This window comes from Lycorma delicatula, chromosome 7, assembly GCF_047948215.1.
Source record: "Lycorma delicatula isolate Av1 chromosome 7, ASM4794821v1, whole genome shotgun sequence".
Classification (NCBI taxonomy): Eukaryota; Metazoa; Arthropoda; class Insecta; order Hemiptera; family Fulgoridae; genus Lycorma; species Lycorma delicatula.
Genome location: NC_134461.1, coordinates 81632692 through 81655352, shown reverse-complemented (window position 1 = coordinate 81655352; position 22661 = coordinate 81632692). Strand labels below are relative to the sequence as shown.

At 31.6% G+C, this 22661-nt stretch overlaps 1 protein-coding gene across 7 annotated transcripts in view; it reads left to right on the top strand.

Moving 5' to 3' along the window:
* The window catches only part of C3G (C3G guanyl-nucleotide exchange factor), a 260568-nt gene that overhangs the window by 54281 nt on the left and 183626 nt on the right, over window positions 1-22661 (top strand). Inside the window, exon 1 of one of the 7 annotated variants that reach the window (XM_075370575.1) lies at window positions 18035-18184. The exons of the other annotated variants lie outside the window; for them this stretch is intronic. The gene's annotated coding sequence lies outside the window, so the exon portion shown is untranslated. Of the gene's footprint in view, window positions 1-18034; window positions 18185-22661 lie in introns of those variants that run through there. 7 annotated transcript variants of the gene reach the window in all.

Genomic DNA, 22661 nt, shown 5'->3' with positions numbered 1-22661 from the left:
TTCACTCCGAAATACGTGAGGTACACTTATCGAACGAAATTTGTTATATTTCTTTTTTTGGCTTTCCACCATTAACTCACCACAAATGTAACAAAAAGAATCTGCAGAAATTTTGCAGCCTCTTGAAGCCATTTTGAAAACGGAAAGTTTGATTTATGGCCTGACGCGTTTGATCACGGTGGACGGAAAAAAAGTCGATTTACGCACGCTGATGGTTGAAACAGCATGTGTTTTTTTTAAAACCGCATTCTATTTACAAATTTTAAAACTATCAGTTTCATTTCGCACACACACACATATTTTATATATATATATATATATATATACAGACAAATGACTCGATGTGTATGAATGTATGTATTGGAAGGAATGATCAATCAAAAACTACTTTGGCCAATGTCCGAGATAGGTGATTCCCTTAAACAGGAGTGTCTGTTGTTTGCTGATTAAGATCTACATTTCTGTCTACTCTGCGGATGATTTCCATCGGTTTCAGCACTGTTTCACTAAAATTGATGAATGGTGTGGACTGAATTTTATGAGGATTATGCTGGTAAATGCGTTGTGGTCACTTTTCATCGTTCTTCTGGTGCCCTTCTGTTTGAATACATATTTAATGGATCTACAGTAAGGCGTGAGTCATCCATCTGTGACTTGAGGATCATTCTTTCGTACAATCTCAACCCTGAGGATGCAATTACTATCAGGGCTGCTCCAGCTCTGGGTCTTCTCATTAGAACTTCCAAGAGGGGTCTGAGTGTGGAGGCGATGAGGATGGTTTATGTTGCTCTTGTCAGATCGGTTCTGGAGTTTGGAAGTGCAGTTTGGTCGTCTCATCGGCTTGGACATATCCGGCGTCTCCAGAGGATTCAATACAGATTTTTGCGTCTTGTTGGGGTTGGGTTTTGGCTTTGAATACCGATCCGTGCCACTGGATGCCGTGGGGGAGATCATGGGATTGGAGCCGTTGCTGAGGAGTTGACAGTTGCGTGATATGTTTTACCGTAGAGTTCTGATCGGCGAGGTGGACTGTCCTAAACTGTTTGAGGTGCTTGGTATCAGAATTCCATGCCGACTCGTTTTTCACACCTGTTCAGCCATCGTGTGTGTTCTAGTAATTACGAACTGCATAGTACTATTCCTGACTTCACAGACTCGGAAACTTGGTCTCTCCGCTCCAAGACTTCTTTCATTATATCGGCTTTCACCTGAAAAGAATACTTAAATATTGTGTTGCAACGCCCTGTTTTCATTGTAAATTTGTTTATTTACAGCCAATTTATTGTTCTAATGATTGTATGCCATCCATGTTTTGTTGTGTGTTTGCTTATCTTATTATTGTTGCTTTCGGGTCATCGATTATCACATATCTTCCTTTTATTGTTTTGAATTGTGGAAATCTATTGCTAATTTTTTATTGATAACTCCGTTAAGATTAAATTACTGTTACTAATTCTTTAGTCATTATATCTTGTTATAGGCCTACCGTTGTTACTTATTGTTATCGGCATTTTATTACTGTTATTGTTATTTTGTTGCCGATACTGTTTATATTGTTGATCATCCTATTATTATTTATTGTATCTGGTCTTCTAAATAAATTATTTTCTTATTCACCTTGTACTTGTAAGTCATACATATATATTGTATTTTTGTGAATTTCCGTATGCCGTTAATAAATAAATAGATACATTTCCCTGACAAGCCATGTATAGATCCATTCTCTCTTGGAAAAATATACCAAGGCCATAGAACTCAAACGGAACTTTACAATTATATTTATAAATAAATAAAATGAAATTCAACCTTACCAACAATACGTCCGCGTTTTCTTTTCTAGCACTTTCCGTCATTCGACCATCCTCAGGAAAAGTTATTCTTCAATTTTAGATCATTAAAATTAAAGTTTGTAGAATGTAAATTTATAAAATGTTAAAATCACAACAACTGGTCGTCATAGTATAAAATTAGTCGCGTCTGTTATATAAGAAGGTCGCAGTTGTTATGAATGTTAGTGGTTGGATGGAGACAGTTTAGGTATCTTGATAATTATTAATTATTTGTTTGAATAAGATATTGTCCTCGAATGTGGTCTGTTCATTGATTAATTTGTTGGTATAATAGTATATATTGAATTTTTCGACGATGCTGGATTTATAAAAGTCGTTAGAAATATCTGATATTTTAATAAAATTATCGGGATTGTAGTTGTGTTTATTTTGTAATATGTGTTTAGCGTAATTTGATTTATCCGAGTAGCCTTTCTTTATGTTGTTAATATGCTCTTTGGCTCTACTAAAAAAATAACGGTTGGTCATACCTATATATTCTAAATGGCAGTCTTTACAATTCAAACTATAGACTCCTTGTTTATCTAAGATATTTATTTTTTTGGAGTTTGCTATTTTAGTGTGATCGTTATTGTTTATAAAATTTATTATTTTTTTGTTAGTGGTGTTGTTATAGGCTTTATGTATTTTATCAAAATATTTATAAATGGGTTAAATTCTATTTTTCTTTATGCGTAAAAAACTTAATTCACGACTTTAATATGGATTCATCGGGCATCTAGCCAAAACCAATATAATACGACTTGAAAGGAGTAGATCAAAATTGAAGGAAAAGATAAATTGAGAATATGGCACAGTGTCCATTATTGCTTCCCACACTTCCTCAGAAGCTCAGGTTATCTTCTTAAAAGATGGAACCAGCAGTTTATTGATCATCTATTTTATGTCCACTTTAATTTCTTTTCCTCATGTACTAAAGTTATGAGAAATTGATCTTCCATATTTATAACCTCAAATGTTATCAGAATTGTGTGGTTGCAAAATACCCAACTATAAATCATTTATTCATATTCGCAAGCCATTCCTTTGGTTATGGAATGTTAAAAAAAAAACTTGTTAATAAATACAATAACTTCGGCTGGAAAGTTTTTATAAACTTTTTTAGTGTTATTTTTGTAGTCCCTACATAAATTAATTTTATATTTCTGTTGTCTTGATTACAAAACTGTAGTTATTGTTATAAAAAATCTATGAAAAAGAATTGGATAAGGAGCTGAAGTAGTAAATGATAGAAGTTAATTTTATTTTCAGTGAGTGCTTTGATGCATTTACATCATTCAACAGTGATGGTGTCAACAACTTAACAAAAAGGGATACATAATTTGTTGCTTCATAGTCTGTCTCCTTTCCAGTTTATGATCATGAAGCATGAAAAATGCATGAGGTATAAGATACATAATCAGGGTTGCTTCCTCAAGTAATCATGTTCACTATTTAGCTAGTGATTGTGGTGAAGAAAATAAAGGAGTCAGTTCTAGGTTGAATATCAGTTTCATTCTGGCGGAATTGTTGTGCTGATATCTTATCGTGGCATGAGATATTGGGTATTTTTATAATTGCTGCATCATTTTAAAGTGTAAATTATAACACAATGTGGTTCTCTACAACTAAACTACAAGCCGCGTTTGCCATTTAACAGATTTGTCTAAAATAAGTCTGTAATTATTGTTTTTTATTATGATTACATTCCAGTAGTTTATTCATCAGTCTGCACTTTTCACGTAAAGCGTAATAATATGTACTTAGAACAATTCTAGCATTACTAGTAATAAAAGAATTTCAAACGTCATTAAAAATAATTTAATGCTTGGTGTTTGATTGTTTTTTAAATTCAGCTTTCTATTCTCATCATAAGTCCTTGAAACAAATTTCTATATGATTCGTTCATATAAAAAACAAAACTCTGGTTTCACATCATTATTGCATGTTTCATATATTATGATTCACTAAATTACAGGTTTTTCATTTAAAGTACTTAGAGAAGTATTATTAACTTACTTTTTTATGTTTTGAAAATAAGTTATTTATATTTTTATAAAATTGTTTAAGTTGTCTATTAAAAAAATTATATTTTGTATGCCAGTTGCCCGGTATTTTTTTAAATTGTTAGTTTTTATGTAATGTATAATCAGATACTATTTCCATAAATGCTTTACGTAATCTTCTGATCATAACATAATAATTAAAAAAAAAAGAAAAAAAAAGAAGCAAATTATACGGGGTCATTCACGGGAACCGGATGTTTTAAAAATAATCATAAAAAAATTGAATATTTACTATAAAAAAGTTGTATTGGTAATGAAACACTTGTTAAATCAAAGCATTTGTTACTTACTCATGAACGAAAAATTATGTCCGGCAAGTGATGTCCATTTTGGGCAATACATTGTTGTAGCCTTTCACGGTAACTGGCCTCAATTCTTTGCAGCATGTCTACATCAATCTGGGTGACGTGATTACGAATTGCGATCTTTAGGTCCACCAATGTACGCGGTTTATTGCCGTACACAAGCGATTTCAGAAACCCCCACAGAAAAAAATCACAACTACTTAAGTCGGGGGACCGAGGGGGCCAAGGAATGTCGCCGAATCTAGAAACGATCCCTCCCGGAAACAAGTTACGCAGAACAGCCATCGTTGCCCTCGCTGTGTGCGCTGTAGCTCCATCCTACTGGAATAACACATTTTTAAAAACGATTCCCCGGTTTCGTAACTCAGGGATGAGAAACGTATTCAACATCGCAACGTAACGATCAGCTGTTACAGTTACGTCATTTTCTTCAAAAAAATATGGTCCAATAACACCGACCTTTCCTATTGCACACCAGACAGTCACCTTTGGGCTATGAAGTGGTCTCTCGTAAAGCTGATGTGGATTCTTTCTGCCCAATACCGGCAATTCTGTTTGTTGACGAAGCCATTCAGATGAAAATGGACTTCGTCACTCATTAACAATAACAAATTTTCATTTTCTTCAAAAATGGTAAGCATTTGTCCACAAAATTGTAATCGCTGCGTGAAATCTTGCTCGTTTAACTGCTGCACGACGGATATCTTGTAAGGATGGAAATGCAGGTCTGTATGCAGAATTCGTCTTATCGTACTTGTGCTCATTTGAAGCGCTGCTGAATGCCTCTGAATAGAGCGGTGTGGGCTTCTGACAATGGCTTCCCTTACTCGTTCGATGTTCCCCGGAGTGCTAGCAGTTCGTCGGGGACCCGGTGGTTTTTTCTTCAATATTGAACCACTTGTTCGAAGGTTTTTTACCCACCGTAATATTGTGTTACGAGAAGGGACACTTGCATTACGATGGATATTAAACTGACGGCGGAAATCTCGCTGAACAGCAGTTACGGATTCGTAATTTTGCACAAAACTGTCATACACGTACAGGCGTTGTCTAGCGTCCACGGCTCCATCTCAACGACTAAAATGTAAATGCTATGAACAAAGGAAACGTCAGACACCAGCCACGTGCCCCTCCCACCACGAACGCCCGTGTACAACCCACTTCAAAAACATCCGGTTCCCGTGAATGACTCTGTATTATAAATTAACTAACTTTAGTTATTTGATGAACCCATGTAGTGATGAGTCGTTATTTCAATAGATTACTGTTTTTCAATTTTGCTGGGTTATGCACTGAGTAAGTGATAGCAATAAAAATGTTTAAATCATTATATATATATATATGTTACGGTAAAACCCCAATACCGGTAAATTCTAACATTTACCAAGTCACTTGGTAAAAGTCCGAAAAAATCTTGCATTAATTTTAATGCAATTTTTGAACTGAAATACCGAAATTGAGAAAAGCATTTTTAAATTCATGCTGTTTCCTATTTAGAAGTGATTTCGTTACAGAATTGTCAACTTTTGTCAACAATAACCAAAACGATTTGGTGAAAGTCCGAATTAAATGTGTTATCAAGATTTTTTCGGACATCTACCAAGTAACTTGGTAAATGTTAGAATTTACCGGTAAAACTTAAGATTTACTGGTATTCGGGGTTTTACCGTAACACAACACAAACATATATATATATTGTCCCACAAAGAGGTATACGCTTTTGATTTGGTGTCAATCGACCATTCCTCCACCGATTCTATCGAAAGCTTTACAGACCTTTTAACTAAGGTTCTAAAAATGTAATGTGAAAATTCCAACCTTCTAGGACTTATAGAAACAAAATGGCGACTTTCAAATAAAAACATCAATTTCAGATAAATCACATTTTTTATTCATTACAAAATAGCGGGTAATAATGATTAAAAACATATGACGTATTGTTAAAAAACTGTTAAAATTGAATAAAACAGATAATTAGTCAAACCATGTTTAATTATCTAACTGTTTTTAATTCTAGTTCTAAATTTCATCTGTTTTTTTAATTTTTAAGTTCTCAGAAAAAAGTGTGGGTGTTCAAAGATAAGGAGACCCGTTTGGCTTTTCGAAAATTTGGATCAGTGAAGAAGAAAATGATGGCCGTATTTTTTAATGTGAGAGGTGTTTTAGAGCAAGTTATGTTGGAAACTCAGAAGAAAATTATAGGGAGCTGGTGTACCAAGGAGTACCTTCCTAAACTTGTCAAGGCTCTTAAGAAGCTGCGCCCAAATTCAAGGATGGGCACATAGTTTCTTCACCACGATAACGCTATAGAGCACCGCCCCAAAGTTTGCTCCGAATGTTTGGCCAGTACTGGAATAAAACTGTTAGAACACCCTCCCTACACTTCTGACCTCGTTCCGTGTGACTTTGTACTGTTCTCCCAGGTGAAAAACTGATTGAAAGGGAGGCATTTTACGAGCAATGGTGATCTAAGGGCTTGCGACGATGAGTGTGTCCAGATTTCCGACAAAACATGGCAGGGTTTTTTGAAGACTGGTTTCAAAGGATATAAGTCGTATTACACAACTTCCTAGTGCCCTTTCTACTTTTTTTTATTATTTTTTTTTTTTCATTTAATTTAAGAACAGTTCAGGTAACAAAACAAAATTGCATAAGTTAACAGAAAAATGGCATTGGAGTAAATTAATACCACTCTGGATTTTTTTACTGTTATCATGAAGCGACGTAGATTTCAAACTCACAGTAAAGATATAATGCGCTTAGGCAAATCATTTAACTGAACATTTTTCAAATACTACTAAAACAAAGAAAAATCTTTTTTTAAATATATTTAAATATCGATTTTTAGTTTACTCAGTACGTTGAATTGGCACTAAAAAAAAAACGTTATAAATGGGATAATCTTTTTGTGTAATCTTTCGTATTTCTTATGGAATTTCTTCAAATAAATCTCAGCTTATATGAACTCATAAAAGTATAACCTTTATTATTCGATATGAAAATGTACTGTTTCGTCTGGTGCTGTATAAAATATCTCCTGAAATAATTTTTTTTACGTGGCATTGACTTAAATGTTAATTAATACATTACTGTAGTTCAATAATAATTAATTTTTAAATACAGTATTATTTTGTACATTTTCTTTTAGTTTACAATTTTGTGAAAGTTTAAACGTAAAATTTTTATTCCAATTAAAATAATTGTAATTCGTTCACCGGTATTTTTTAATACCTTTCGACGTATTTTTCTGTTTTTAATTAATATTTAATCTTTTTATTGCATATTTTTTATCAAATGTGGTTTTACTGGTGCATAAATTATTTTTATGATTTTTTTTTTGTAATTTATTTCAACACATAGTTAGGTTTAGCACGTTTCTTTTCTTTGACTTAAACGTTTTCTTATTATGAAATGTAATATGTATTTTAAGTATCCCTAATTTTCGTTCACTGCGGTTTTTCAGTGGGTATTTCTAAGAAACACTTAACCACAAGTTACATATGCATATATTTATGTATTGTTAATAATTTCCCTGTTTTTTTTTTTTTTTATATATCTTAGTATTATATAATGATTATCATTTTATAAATAGACGTTAACCAAGAAATAATGGTAGATTTTCAGAATTATTTTTAAATCTATTTGTTATATTTGGCTGTGATGTATGCATCAGAATGTTTTATAATTATATTTTTTTTAAATGATTTAATTTAAAAAAATAATTATTAATTAGGATTTTGCTATAATTTCACAAATTATAGGTTATAAGTAATTAATAATATTAACAACAGAGTAATTTGTATACTTTTAGTAACAGTCTTTGTATGTTTAATTATTTTGTAAATTAATTTAAGTTTTAATTTAAATCAAGAGCAACATTAATAGAGTAAAATGAATTTCTCTGTAATTCGTATTTTCTATAATTTGTACTCCCCCCCCCCCCTAAAGGTTGAATTAGTAAGTTGTCGTTTTATCAGGGTTTTTCTTTTTTCCGACTTCGAAGAAAAGTTCGAAAAGACTATCGGTCGCATGATGGTGGAATTGGGGGATGAAAATGAATTTGCTTTAATTTTTGAGATATGATAAATACGAAAATACCATTTACTTAAAATGGAGATTTCCTTATATATACAGAGTGCGGCAGAACCGATTAAGCGGTTAGGAGGAGATTAGTGCTCGGGTGGTGAATAGGGATCGGCAGTTGCTCGTGATCTCCCTCTCTTCCATCAGTGACCCCATTTCAGTAGCCAACATGGTTTGGACCGGAACACATCGTGGCTTTGCAATGCGTGCGTATTTTGAAAACAACCGATTTGTGATTGCGACGCAAAGAGCTTTTTGGCGACGGTTCAACATTCCGCGCAACAATGCCGTTTCTAATACAAACACAATTCCTCCTGGGTTAGGCAGTTGGAGAAAAATGGTAGCAGGCTAAGAAGAGGTACTCATGACCGACGAAGTTCCATCAAAAAATGTGCAGTTGGTGAGAGTAGCGATGTAGCAGTCGCCAAGACGTTATGCTTTGAGGCTTGGAGATTGGATTGGATTGAATGTCCGTGCCTCAAAGGATTACTGTATCTACAAACAGTTTAAGCGACCTAGTTCGTAATAGCTTCTGGAGCTAACCTAATTCCGTGAACGGTATAAGAACGGTCAATTACACCAGTTGCTTTTGTGTCCAGCCTCAAAATATATACGTCATATACTTTCTAAATGGGTGTGCGCACCCCGTCTTATTTTATGATGTTCATAAAATATATGAGCATCATAAATAAAAAAATTGATCTCGCCGATTTATAATTAAATAAGGACAGCAATTCGCTGCCGCGTCTTGGTCACTGTATGCTAGCGATACCTGTCCATCCTTTATAGCTACTTGGAGCTATAGATCGATGGTCGATCATTACTCAAGGATAGCTTCCTCCAACAATGCGGTTAGAGTTCTCCCTTAAGCAAACTTTTGATGCCGGTTAAACAGTGCAACTGCATTAAGGAACTCCCACACGGTCCGACAGTGCGGCTCACGCCACACTGACTCGCCCCTTACGAGTGGACAAATTTCCCCATGACCAAGGCATCCCCATGCCCAGGCATGGGGATGTCAGACCGCAGTTTGAGGAGGATTCTGCATTTCGATTTGAATTTTCAACCCTTCAAAATAATGATGTTTCAAGAATTGAGCCCAGCAGACTACGCCAACCGCCAAACTCTGTGTGAGCAAATGCTTGCTCAAATCACTCTTTCTTCATTAACAACGAGCCACATTTTCATCTCAGTGAGGCTGTGAATTAGCAAAATTTCCGCTATTAGGCTGAAAATAACCCCCGAATTATTCACGAAACACCGCCATATCACAATTTGGTGTTATAGGCTCGTACTTCTTTGAGGATGACGGCGTGATCGTGATCATGAATTCCGAACATTATGTCTCAATGTTGCTAAATTTTTTGCAGCCCAGAATGGAAGTGATTGTTGAAGAAGAGGGATTTGGAAACTTTTAGTTCCAAAAGGATGGGTCTATAGCTCACACAACCCGAAATTTACTCATCGTTTTGAGAAAAATTTTTCCCAGACGTCCGGTCTCTCTGAGAGGCTGATGTGGGGTGGTCTGCGCGGTCATCCGATTTGAGCATTTATGATTTCTTTCTTTGGGGAAAAAATTTCCAAAACTAACTAAAATTTTCAGAACTGCTGGACCGATTTTGACCAAATTTGGTCAGATTGCTTCTGACCAAGAAGCAATATGGGGCATTGATGCCATTAAATTTGCAACTTTAAAAGTCAAGCAAGTGAGGCTGTAGAGCAAGGTCAGTCACCTTCAGTATTTCGAGATTTCGCCTAATTAAGGTCTTATTTTTCTTAATATTTGCAAAAACATTTTTTTGCAAAATCCTAAAAATGCTCTAAACTAGTGGCTAAGTGGGTATACTTTATCAGTAGTACCTCCTGTTACCACCACAAATAGCGCTAGTGTAGCTGTGACGTGCTAAATTAAGTTGTGTGTGTATGCATGTGTAAGCAGCGTGACGGAAAAGTCCTTCAACTATGTTGTCAGCTTTTTTGGATAAAGAAATGTAATTTAATTTTGAACTTAAGTTAAGAGCAACATTGATGCAGTGTTCAATGTAAAATGAACTTCTCTGTAATTCCTATTTTCTATAATCTGTACTGTCCACTCAAGTCTGAAAAAATGGTCGTTTTACCAGTTTTTTTTTTAGGTTATTACAATATGTATTTTTTTTTACGTGATAAGCCGCTGTGGGCTACGCGTAACAAAACTACTTCATTATGGACTGTTTCCTCTTTTCCCAGTTGATTTTTCATTATTTCTCTATGTTTTCTTCTTTGCTCTTTTATTTTTACTTCCTTGTACAAAGTAATGGAAGTATTGTGATCGCGAAAAATTTCGGTTTTCATATTTCAAAGAAAATATCCATTCTGACCATCCTAAATCCATTTTGACTAGCTTTCGGCGTGACGTCTGTACATACGTATGTATCTTGCATAACCCAAAAAGGATTAGCCGTAGGGTGTTGAAATTTTGGATTTAGAATTGTTGTAACATCTAGTTGTGCACCTCTCTTTTTGATTGCAATCGACCACCAAAAAAGCCCAAAATCCAAAACATTTGGATTTTGAATTTTTTTTAACTGCAGTAATAATAAGCTCTCATTGAGACATTTTTAACGATATATCATAAGTGGTCCTTATTTTCATTGGTTCCAGAGTTGTAGCCAAATAAAATTTTAATTACTGAAATATTTGGATCATACAAGGGAAAGGCACATCGGTTCAGACATTTTAACTTTTTTTTAAATTTAAATATATTGATTTAATAATTATTAACCTCTGATTGTAAAACATTTTTACGATTAATACGATAATTCAATATCATTAAAAAAAAAATATGAAAAAATATCTAAAGTTATTAATGAAATAAAATTTTATATACTTTTCATTTAAAAAAAAAAGTGTAAATGTAATTTAATAGGCGTACAAGGAAATAATGTGGTGTACATATCAGATTTTTTATTTATTGTTGTTTCATTCTGGAATTTATCATTATGAATAATCAAAATTATTCCATATTTGAAATTATATCGCTCAATCGCTTAAAGAAATCTTATTGTTTATAATATTAAGCCTGATTGGTAGTTATAATTTGATATCGAGTGTATTGGGTTTAAATTGTTGCCTTGACTGCTTCCTTTAAAATTAAATCTCTGTGGTTTTCCATTTGTTAAGATACGGTAAGCGTCTGATCCATCTTATAGACATTTATCATTTACATTCATAACGCAGAATCATTAAGAATTCATTGAGTATATCAGATTCCAGATAGATTCCTTCTTTGAATTGTGATTACATTCTGAAATGTAAGCGTGGCTTGTGATGTTGAAGAAATGTTTTAAGTTTTCTTTTTTTTTAATTAAAGAAAAACGTTTTTAGTTTACACATCTAGTTATGTATACGATATATTGAGAATATAAACATTTTTATATACAGATCTATCTTAAAAACTAAAATTAAATATAAAAGTGTCTTTTCTTTTAACATGTAGGTATGTGGCTGCCTAATCTCTCTTATTTATTTATAGCTTGTTTTATGTCTGGAGGGAGTTATATCTCAAAAATATCTAGTCTACATCGCTATAATAAATCTTGAATGCATTCAGCTTTTTTTTTTGTTGTATTTATAAGAAATAACATGATTATTATTTAATATAGATTATATAAATTATTACTATTTTTTTAGTTAGCTGTTTAATTGTAAGGTTGGCAATTTTAATAAACTGGAATTTTTTCAAAAATGATTTTTTATTAATTAATAATGTGTTTTATAGGAATTGTGTAAAATTAGAAGTTTTTAAAGTTTTATTAGAAATGTGTTGAAAGGCTAAATTTATATTACAGCACAGTTATTTTACTTTTAAATATGATTATTTTAAAGGTGGACAGTTTGTTTTCAAGTTATTTGAGATATCTCTTAATGAATTAAAATAGTATGGTTTTGTCTGGTTTAATACAGTTTTAGTGTTATGCATATTTAGGATGTTAATAATGCATGAGAACCCTTAAAATAACTTTGTGTTAAACAAAGAAAAATGAAATTCAACAAATGCTTCTACTTCGAAAAATTTATTTTTTGGTATGAGACCACAGTAGCCCAAGCTCCTAAGGGAGAAACTACAAACATTTTACACTGAAATGGTAATATTATGTTACATAATTTTAAAACGCAGTGAGAATAAAAATTTTTATTTAAAAACATAGACTACAATTCTAACTGAAATGGCGGTCATTTAGTATTTTTTCACAACTATTTTCAGAATTAGTCTACAATATCTTTTAAATAACTGCTCATGAGCGAAACAAGAAAAAAATGAATTTAGTAGATTATAATTGTATCCGTCTAAGTGAGCTTTTTATATCTTATCCACTTTCACCTCGTTTCTGAACTCTATTCCATCTTCAGAAAATCACTCACTGGAGGTCATCATCGCATCAAGATAAAATGAAACACGAAAAAACATACATACAACGTCATAACACAACCAACAACACATAAAATCTCGCACAAATGTTACGTGTACACCGTCGTCCACATATAGTAGTTGAAAAACTCACCTCTTCACGTAGACGGATATAATTATAATTTATTAAATTAATTATCAATTGTGATTTTAATACATTAAGATGAATTTTAAATTAGAAGCTAGTCATGCACAAAATGAATTTTTTATCAAGAAAAAAATTATATTTAGCAAATTCTCCTAATTCAAAACTACTTTTTTTTAGTTTGACGTTTTGGAGGACTTCTTTAAAAAATTGCTTCTGGGTTATCGGGGTCGGTGGTAGCGAAAAATAAATCGTTTCGAGATAGAAGCATTTGCTAAATTTTTCACCATTATATGTTTAAATGTCTTTAAATGTTTCCAACACTATGTATATATACAAAGGCGAATTATAAATTATCTACACTTTTCGTTCTATTTACAGAAAGATAGACGTTCAACATGTACATAACTTTTCTATATAGTCGCCTCCCTAGTCAGTTCACTTGTTTCAGCGATCCACAAGTTTGTGTGTTCCTTTAAAGAAGATCGCGAAGCCATTTTTGCACCGCTTCCTGCACGTCTGTGGAAACTCGACGACCTCCCAAAGCATCCCTGGGCGGCCCAAACAGATGAAAGTTGATGGGAGCAAGATCTAGGGTGTAGGGAGGGTGTTCCAGTATTTAAAAAATCGACTTGTTTGAACGGTGTGGCGAGTGTGTGCGGGTGGACGTTGTCATACAACACTTTCTTCGACAATAGACCTCGGCGTTTGTTGCGAATTGTTGATTTCAGCTTGTTTTCCAACATTACACTGTAACCCGCGCTGTTGATCGTTGTTCCCCTTTCCATGAAGTCTTCGAGTATGAACCCTTTTGCCTCTTAAAAAATTGTTAGCGTAACCTTTCCCGCTGGTAGCTGTCTTGAATTTTTTCTTCGTCGGAGATCCCGGGTTTTTCCGCTCCATACTGTGACCTTTCGATTCTGGTTCATATTGATGAACCCATGTTTCATAATAGGTGAGCTCAAAAATGTGTCGCCTTTCTTGTTGAAGCGATCGAGTAAACGTTGGCAGATGTCAATACGTTTGAGCTTGTGTTCTACAGTAAGCTTCTTTGGTTCTCATTGCACACAGGCTTTACGGAAGCCCACCTCATCGTGGGTAATTTAATAGGCAGAACCGTGACTGATGTTCAAAGAAGACGCTACCTTATCGATGTTAACTCGCCTATTCGCCAAAACCATTTCTCGAGCTTGGTGAGTCTTGGTTGGTGAAAGTTGACGGGCGTTCTGCTCTCTCTTCGTGCATCACACCGTCCGGCCACTTTTAAACTTTTCTATCCCACTATCCGCGTATTGTGATAAAATTCTATGTTGAATTAAACCTAGGTTGAAAACCAGGAAAGTATTTTGTGGCAAAATTTCGTAAAAAGACCAACTGGATTGGCAAGCCATTAATTAATTAATGATTAAAAAGTTTGTAGAAGGGCAAAAAGGAAAACAAAACTTGGAATATATGAAGCAAAACGTTAAGGATAAATGTAGTAAATATGTAAGCGAAGCACAGAACGGTAAGAATTGAGAATATCACTTAACTGACAGATGTTCAAAAAATATTATCAGAACAAAGAAAGTAGCACTTATATAGGCTAGGTTTGACTTGTGTATATATATATATAGTGTGCCAGAATGTTTAGGGACAGATCTAAAAAAAAACACGAACTGTCGAAAAAAAGTAGTTTTAATGATACAAAATAAGAACATTTTGTAATCTACATACAGTATATGGTTCAGTAGTTAATGGGGCCTCCCTTGTAATAAAAGCTTGTAGCAATCCTTCATCCTCTTTGGCAGGAGTCGATAAGCTTCAGACTTGTCTGACAAAAATGATAAATTTTGCCACCGAATTACCTAGAAAAAAAATTTGTTCGAAAGGCGACCAAATAAGTAGGAATTGTTTTTCCCCGGTTGTATTATTATTATTATTATTATTATTTTATGATCGTTATACCATAGCAAAGCTGCAGTAAAAATTTCATAGTTGAAGGAGTAAACGTTTTCGATAAAGCAAAAATTTAGTCGGAAAAACGGGGCTTTTTAGCCCTGTTTCAAAAATTAAAAATTCTATCTCAAAAAAAATTAGAGCTAGAGCAGTGAAACTTTTACTGAAAACCTGTAATTAGCAATAACATCACGTAAAAACATTAACTGAAATGCACTTAGTTTATATATAACTTTATAAAAGTTATTTTGGCGCGAAAGATTCGCCGATTGGATCAATTAGGGCTTTGACATACAATTTTTGTTTTGTTTTTGTTGTCATGGGAAAAATTTCTAAATTTCTGTCTAATCCTTTTAAAAGTGAGTTTTATTTATGTCTTCTTTTTGCGTTTCTCACAAAACTGAAGTCATAGATGATTTCTTCGTTAAAAATCTGTAAATCTTGGAGATAAGATTGGAATAAATTTAAATTTCACAAATTTTTTTGGGAAAAAACTGCAAAAGTAATAATTTCCTAGCGTTGGATATTTATTCTTATACCGTGGGGAAATAATGATACATGGAAATAACCTAAGATTTTTTTTTTGGGGTTGGGATAGTTTACGATGAAGATTTACTCGTATTGTAAAATTATCATTATATGTTTAAATAAATAAAAAAAAAAGTTTAAAGAACTTTTAAAGTCGGTTTCTAAAAAAAAGTTTTTTTTCTTTTCTGTCTCCAAAATCACCTTCCAAGAAAGGTTTTTGGTTTTTCTACGTTTACTATGATAAATGGAAGAAACTTAAAAAAGATTCCACTGAAAATGTACAACCAATAAAACGTTAACTAAGATTTTTTTTGGATTGGGGAGAGGGTGAATTATGATGAAATTTTATTGTATTATTATTATTTATGAAAGATTTAAATAAACTAAAGAAAGTTTTAAAAAATTCAAAAATCGATATTTTTTAATTTGATTGGCTCCCCCACCACTATTATTGCCCCCGAAACATTTTTTCTTTGTCACTTGCAATACTATTGTACATAGGAAGACAAAAAAAAAATAGGTTTAAGATATAAAATAAATAAAAAGATAGCTTTTTTCGATTTTTGGTGATGGAGGAATTTTGGGGAAATTTTTATTTTTAATACTGTAAAATAAGCATGCTGAGCTTAATATTAAGTGTTAGTAATATCTTGAGAAAAAACTATCTACCCTGAAAAACCCTGAGTTATTGACCCCAAAATTTTACCCATAAAATTGTTCTATATACACGAGTTCTGTATAAAATTTCATGAAAATCGGTTTATCCAGTCAAAGTTATTAAACTTCAAACACGCCAACACAGTACATACTTAAAACACGTACGAACATTACCCTCCCCACTCTTTTGGAGTACCTGGATCATGAAGGGTTGAGATATGCAAAAAAATACCCATACTCCATTTTTTGCATGATTACCATATTTCCTTCTTGCAGCATAGCTCTATAGCTATGAAGCCAGGAAAGTAAAATTCATTCATTTAATTCAATATGAATAATAATAACCCACCTAGTTTGTCTAGTGGTGAACGCGTTTTCGGAAATCAGCTGATTTCGAAGTCGAGAGTTTCGATGTTCAAATTCTAGTAAAGTACTTTTGTACGGATTTGAATACTAGATCGTGGATACCGGTGTTTTTCGGTTGTTGGGTTTCAATTAACCACACATCTCAGAAATGGTCGATCTGTGACTGTACAAGACTACACTTAACTCACGTATTCTCATTCATCCTCTGAAGTAATACCGGATGGTGATTCCCGGAGGCTAAACAGGAAAAAAATGTGAATAATAATAGGGAATGAAAGTGATTGTAGTTAATAGTGTCAACAGTTGGTAGGTTTTGTTTACAAAATTATTCAGATTTTCGCAAAGATCTTTAGTAATATAATAATAATTTTTGTTATTCTTAATAAAAATAATTAAAACTCCCGTTTTTAAATTTTATTAAATCAATATGTAGAATCGAAACTTTTTTGGATAAAGTTTGCACTTATCACGTGATCAAACCACTCATAGATGTGGTTTGTAAAAATAAGTTATATTCTGGAAAAATGATAGCGCATACAAAATTTTTTTTTAATAATTTCCAAATTCGTGAAGAAAATTGATTTTCTACTGTTTAGGAATTAACTAATAAAAAATAAATGGAATCAAAATTTGCACGAACGTCATGGTATTTTACTAATTTACGCTATTCCTCCATTACTAAACGTAATTTATAACAAATATTCATATTTTCCCCCCAAAAAAAAAATAAGTAACTCTAGAAGTACCGAGGTATGAATAATCTAAATTAGTTACTTTTTTATATACTTTAGTATGAAATTATTAAATTAGTTATTTTAGAAACAAAAAAACAGTAAAAGTAAAGTTATCTTTAATTCGATATTAATAAATAAAATATAATTTTGTTTATGTAATAGTGTACCACGGTTGGTAGGTTTTTAAGCTTTCGTACCAAAAAAATTGCCACTTCTGTTGTAGGATAATAAATTAATTTTCCATAATTGCTTAGAGAAAAAAATTTGTAAAAAAACAAAACATTTTTGTATTAGATTTGAATAAATAACATAGACTCAAATTATAGATTTGATATGTATCACATGACCAAACTGTAATCCAAATGGTTTGTTAAAAGCAATAACACTTTTGAAGAAATAAAAAAAAACTTACTTATCATTAAAAACTTATTTTAGATTTTTCTTTGTTGATTAGGTATAATTTTTTTTTTATTGCGATTCCTTACTGTTTTTTCTTCGTTGTTAATTTTTTTCTACTACATTTTTATGCTAATTTTTTTATTAAAATATGTCTTTTCATTAGATTGAAAAAATCGTAAGTATAAAAGTTCGTGCCAATTTTGCATCGCGTAATTTATTCGGTGTATAAGATGTTCTCACTCAGTAAAAATGCATATCTGTAGATAATATCTGTTTTAATTAATCGAATTAAATTACTAATTTGCTGTAGGTGGAGATAGAAGTATTTTTTTTATGATTTACATACAGGAACTCTAAATACATTATAATAATATATGTATATTAATTGTACCGTTGTGTATAAAAGTATAATTTAAACTGTTTAAAAGCCGGTATTCCCGGGTGTGGCCTGCAAATCAGAATTAAAGAAAGAGTAAAAAAAGTTCACTAACATAAGACGACGCGGTTGTTATATGATTGGGGTGGGAGGTTGAGAGATGCCTTAGCCCACGCTATGGTCCGCTTGTCCTCTCTTACTGCGAGAATGAGTCGACAGTCGACTGTGTAAGTGTGCGGGAAGTGAGTGTTCGATTTGTGTTCGGTTTGACAATCTGCTATTATAATCGTATAATTCTTGTGAAATTTTAAAAGTTTTTACGCTATTGTTTAGTTTAGTGATTTTTATTAATCATTATTTTTTGTCTTGTTAGTATTATTTTTAATGTTATTTATTTTTTAATTAGGCTGCACGATTTTTATGGTTTGTAAGTTGTGTGATTATATCATTAATTCAGGGTCAATATTCAAGTAATGTATTAATTAACTATTTTTATCTGTTCAATTTTTTCTTTCGTAATTTTATTCAAATAACATTATTTACTCGTGCGAGTTATCTTTTTCCTTTAATATGTATAAAGTGTTTTCTATCTGGTGTCGTATTTTGTCTTTCAAACAACGACATTATTTTACTACATTCTAAACCAGTTAGAGGGATGATATCTACTTATATTTACTAAACGTATAACTCTTGGTTAAATTGTTATGTGTTAATTAACTGTTTTTTGTACGTTCTCTGTTCATTAATTACTATTTATTATCTAAATAACAATGATTAAAATTCTGTTTTATTTTAAAATAACGTAAAATACCATTTTCTGAGGACTTAACTGAAGAAAAACAACCAAAGGACGGACTTAACCAAATAAAAAAAGTTTCGATTTTAACAAGTATATTTTGAACAGTAGTTTGTTTTTGTAAAGTGTAATTTACGGAATTGATGTGAACTATAAAGTTTTTGTAGTATGTCAAAGTCTTTTTTTTATTTTATTGTAATTTATGAAATTATTTTCTATTAAAATTCCTTTTTTTGCGGTTAAGCAAAATATGCTATGGAGCATGCAAATATCATTTATTTTAGTTTCTTTTTTCTTTCTCCCAATATTCTTTAATTCTTTCCCCGTTTGCTCTTTCTCTCTTACGATCATTTCATTTTGGTGTAGTATTTTCCTTCTTCACGGTTTCAAACTCAGCTACGTGTATTTTTTTGTCCGAATAGCTTTCTATCTTTCATTTCCTGTTCTTAGATCCCTAGGTTCTATAATTCTTTCTTCATTTGTTGTAGGTACCCATGTTTGCTGCTCTTTTGTTCCCAGAGTTTAATAACTATTTCTTTATTTAGTCCTGTTTTTTCATTCTTTAGTCTTCTACTTCTTATCGCTTGTTCGATATCCTTTATTTCTTCATATAATTCTCAGTTGGACTTTAGTCTATATCCTTCTGTTATTTTCTTGGGGTCTAAGGTTGTTAGGAGTGCTATAATTTTTTTTAATGATTCCAGGTTGATTAGGTATAATGTTTCATTTCCGTATAGTACCACTGTGTCCAAATTTTGGCGAATTTCTTAAATTTAAAACATTTTTAAATTTATTTAAAAAAATCATATAAGCCCTCGTCAATTGCTTTTTAACTTACTGATCGGAATGTGGTCTTATGTAATCCAAGATAAATTCATTTATTTATTTGAGATAGTGCCGTTAATCGAATTTAAAATATATTAATTACATGAAAATTCATATCTAGTTTAAAATAACTGCGTCCATAACTTTATATGAATTACTGAACCACGATACAGCACCTTATAAAAAACTTTTCATAATAATTCCTAATCAGTAGTTGTGATAAACATATAATTTTAATTTTTTTTGATCGAATTTATCGCAGTGGAAGTGCTATATACATAACGTAGTGATTTGGGACAAAGAGGCAATAGTAGTACTAATTTATCGATTCAAATTACATTTATTCCATTATTATCCTACGGTGTAATTTTCTTAATATACAAGATTTATATGATTTGCTTTCTGTAAATAGTATCGATAGTCATAATATCCACATTTTCTTTTTGTAAACATTTTACTTGGAATGTTGAACCCTCGGTAGAATTTTGGGTACTTTTTCGTTTTATGCCACCCAAAAATTCTTGCCCAAATCAATTCAAAATGACTAAAAATAATTGTGTTGGAAAAAAAATTTTTAGGCGAGAGAAAAGGTAAAAAATATATTTTACCTACGCTCGCTAACCTCGACTAATTAAAGTAATGTTTCGCTTATTTAAATATTCGAATATTTGTTAATTAGTTAACATTAGCGAGCGTAGGTTAACTTTGGTTAAATTATATGTATAAAATAAATAAATATAAATGGTTATATTTAATGGAGTTCCTAACCTGTTCACAACTTGATTGGCAAGGAAAAATGATTTTTTTCAATTTTTAAAAAACGTTTTCCGATTTTGTTTATTTAAAAATTATTTTTATGTCCAAAATCAAGGAAATTTAATGATGTTTCGGGGCGATTGTTTCAATATGCGGTCATAAATGTTAAACTATAATTTTACATTTCTATAATTTTCAACAAAAAAAATCGAAAAAAATTTTTTTTTTTAAAATTGGAAAAAAGTTTTTTTACATTTTTTCTCGCCTAAAAATTGTGTTTTTCAACATAATAATTATTTTTGAGTGATTTTGAATTGATTTGGGCAAGAATGTTTGTTGGCATAAAACGAAGAAGTACCGAATTTTGGCTTGAAGATGCGATGTAATCTAAAGACTGCTGACTGCTGCATTTCTTTTGTAGAAGTTGGTACACTTGTGGAAATCAAGGAAAATCGTTTTGTTTATATAGTTTGCTGTAGTCTTTTTTGCTGTTAGTACATATGTGATCATTTACGAGCGAGTTTTATTGTTTTAAAATGAAGTAATACAATCGATGTTATCGCTGATCGGTGTAATTCGGACAGTTATTTTAAAAAGTTTTATATCGGTTGTAATATTCATATGCAATTAATTACTGTGTTAATTTTTAATGATATAAATTAATAAAATACTGTTAAATGTGTCGGAACAGTAAGACGAATACGCATTGATATGGGTTCCAAATAACTCTTGATCATAATATCATCAATTATTTAAAGAAAGGCATCGAAAAAAAAACAATCGACGAGTCACCGATTCGATGCTATTGGAACTGATTTTTTCGGATGTTTCTATAGCAGTTCTGAGGTAAAATTGTTTAAAAGAATTTCTGCTAAAGATCTGTTAATTGAGTGGTTGCGAAATATAGAGTTATGATACTTAGGTATTCATTTTTAGACGTAAAGTATTTAATTGTAATACTTTCGTATTAAATTTTTTTCCGTAGTTTATATTCGGTGTAGTAAAGGTAGCTATAAAAACCGGCTATTTTTCGCTTTTCTCTATTAAAAAAGATCTGTGCTATATATATATATATTTTTTTTTTTGAATGTAAAGTGCATTTACTCCGTAGCGAAAAACAAAAATCATTGTTTATAATCACGTCTCTTATTTGTAATAGTTAAACAGCGTTTTAACGAACACATTTTCCTGTTTAGTTTAACAGGGGTCTTGCGTATGTTGATTGTAAATGTAATTTAAATTAATCATATTTATAAATGGATACAATGTATGTATTTATAAATAAATTACTCTTTTTAATTTCTGTTATTTAATTAAAACGTTCTAGTGTATTAAATCAATTACTGTTTGTTAATTTTAAGATTCCACAATATACATAATAGCAGCTGTTCGTATGGTAATCGATTTTGAGTTCAACTAATCGATTTTTGGCAGCAGTTTTAGTATTTTTAACTCTCCCTCTTTTTTCTGTTTAGCCTCCAGAACCACCGTAAGGTATTATTACTTCAGAGGATGAATAATGAGGTTGATATGTATGAATGTGAATGAAGTGTAGTCTTGTAGTCCTAGTTCGACCATTCCTGAGAAGTGTCGTTAATTGAAACCCAACAAACACCGGTATCCACGATCTAGTATTCAAATCGTGTAAAAGTAACTAGGATTTGATGAACCTTAGAACTCTCGACTTCGAAATCAGCTCATTTGCAATGACGTGTTAACCACTAGACCAGCCCGGTTGGCTAATATTTTTAACTACCATGGGTCAACTGCACAAAATTTAAATATATATTTACGCATTAAGTTGTTTAAATATACTGATTTCTGGTGTTAAATTAATGGAACTGTGTGAAAAAATTTATTCTCATTTGTTTTGACAATAAAACCTTTGAATTAAAAAAAAAGGTAAGGGAAATGTATTTATGGGAAAAAATTAAGGTAAAATACTTGTAACACCTAATTGTTTTAATCTATTTTTATTTACTTTCCAGATTTTTGGAAAGTTTGTCATGTAATATCATAAAATGTTTAATTTTAATTTTTTAATTTGGTATAAATTATTAATTATTTGAACATTTTTATAAATCATTCTTTCGTTTTAACGTAGGTTTTTTTTAATTTTATTAGAGTATATATATCACAGCACTTGAAAACAGTAATTGTTGTCTCGTATAACGCTTACTAAATCAGTTTCCTTAGGTTTTAAATTACTTATTATTTTTAATTAACTTATATGTTATTAAAAGAAACATGTTAATGATTTTTCTTTTCTATTTAGTTTACAAAAGTAATAAATTCCAAATAATATGTTATACACTTATTCCGTATCGATAAACTACTTGTTTACGCTTAATTACAACTACAATTCTTATTTTTATGATAAAAAATGGATTTGTTGTATTGAGAAATACCAAATCTAAACCGGGTTTTGAACCCAGAATCTTCCGTTTAAAAGATATAAGCTACCGTTC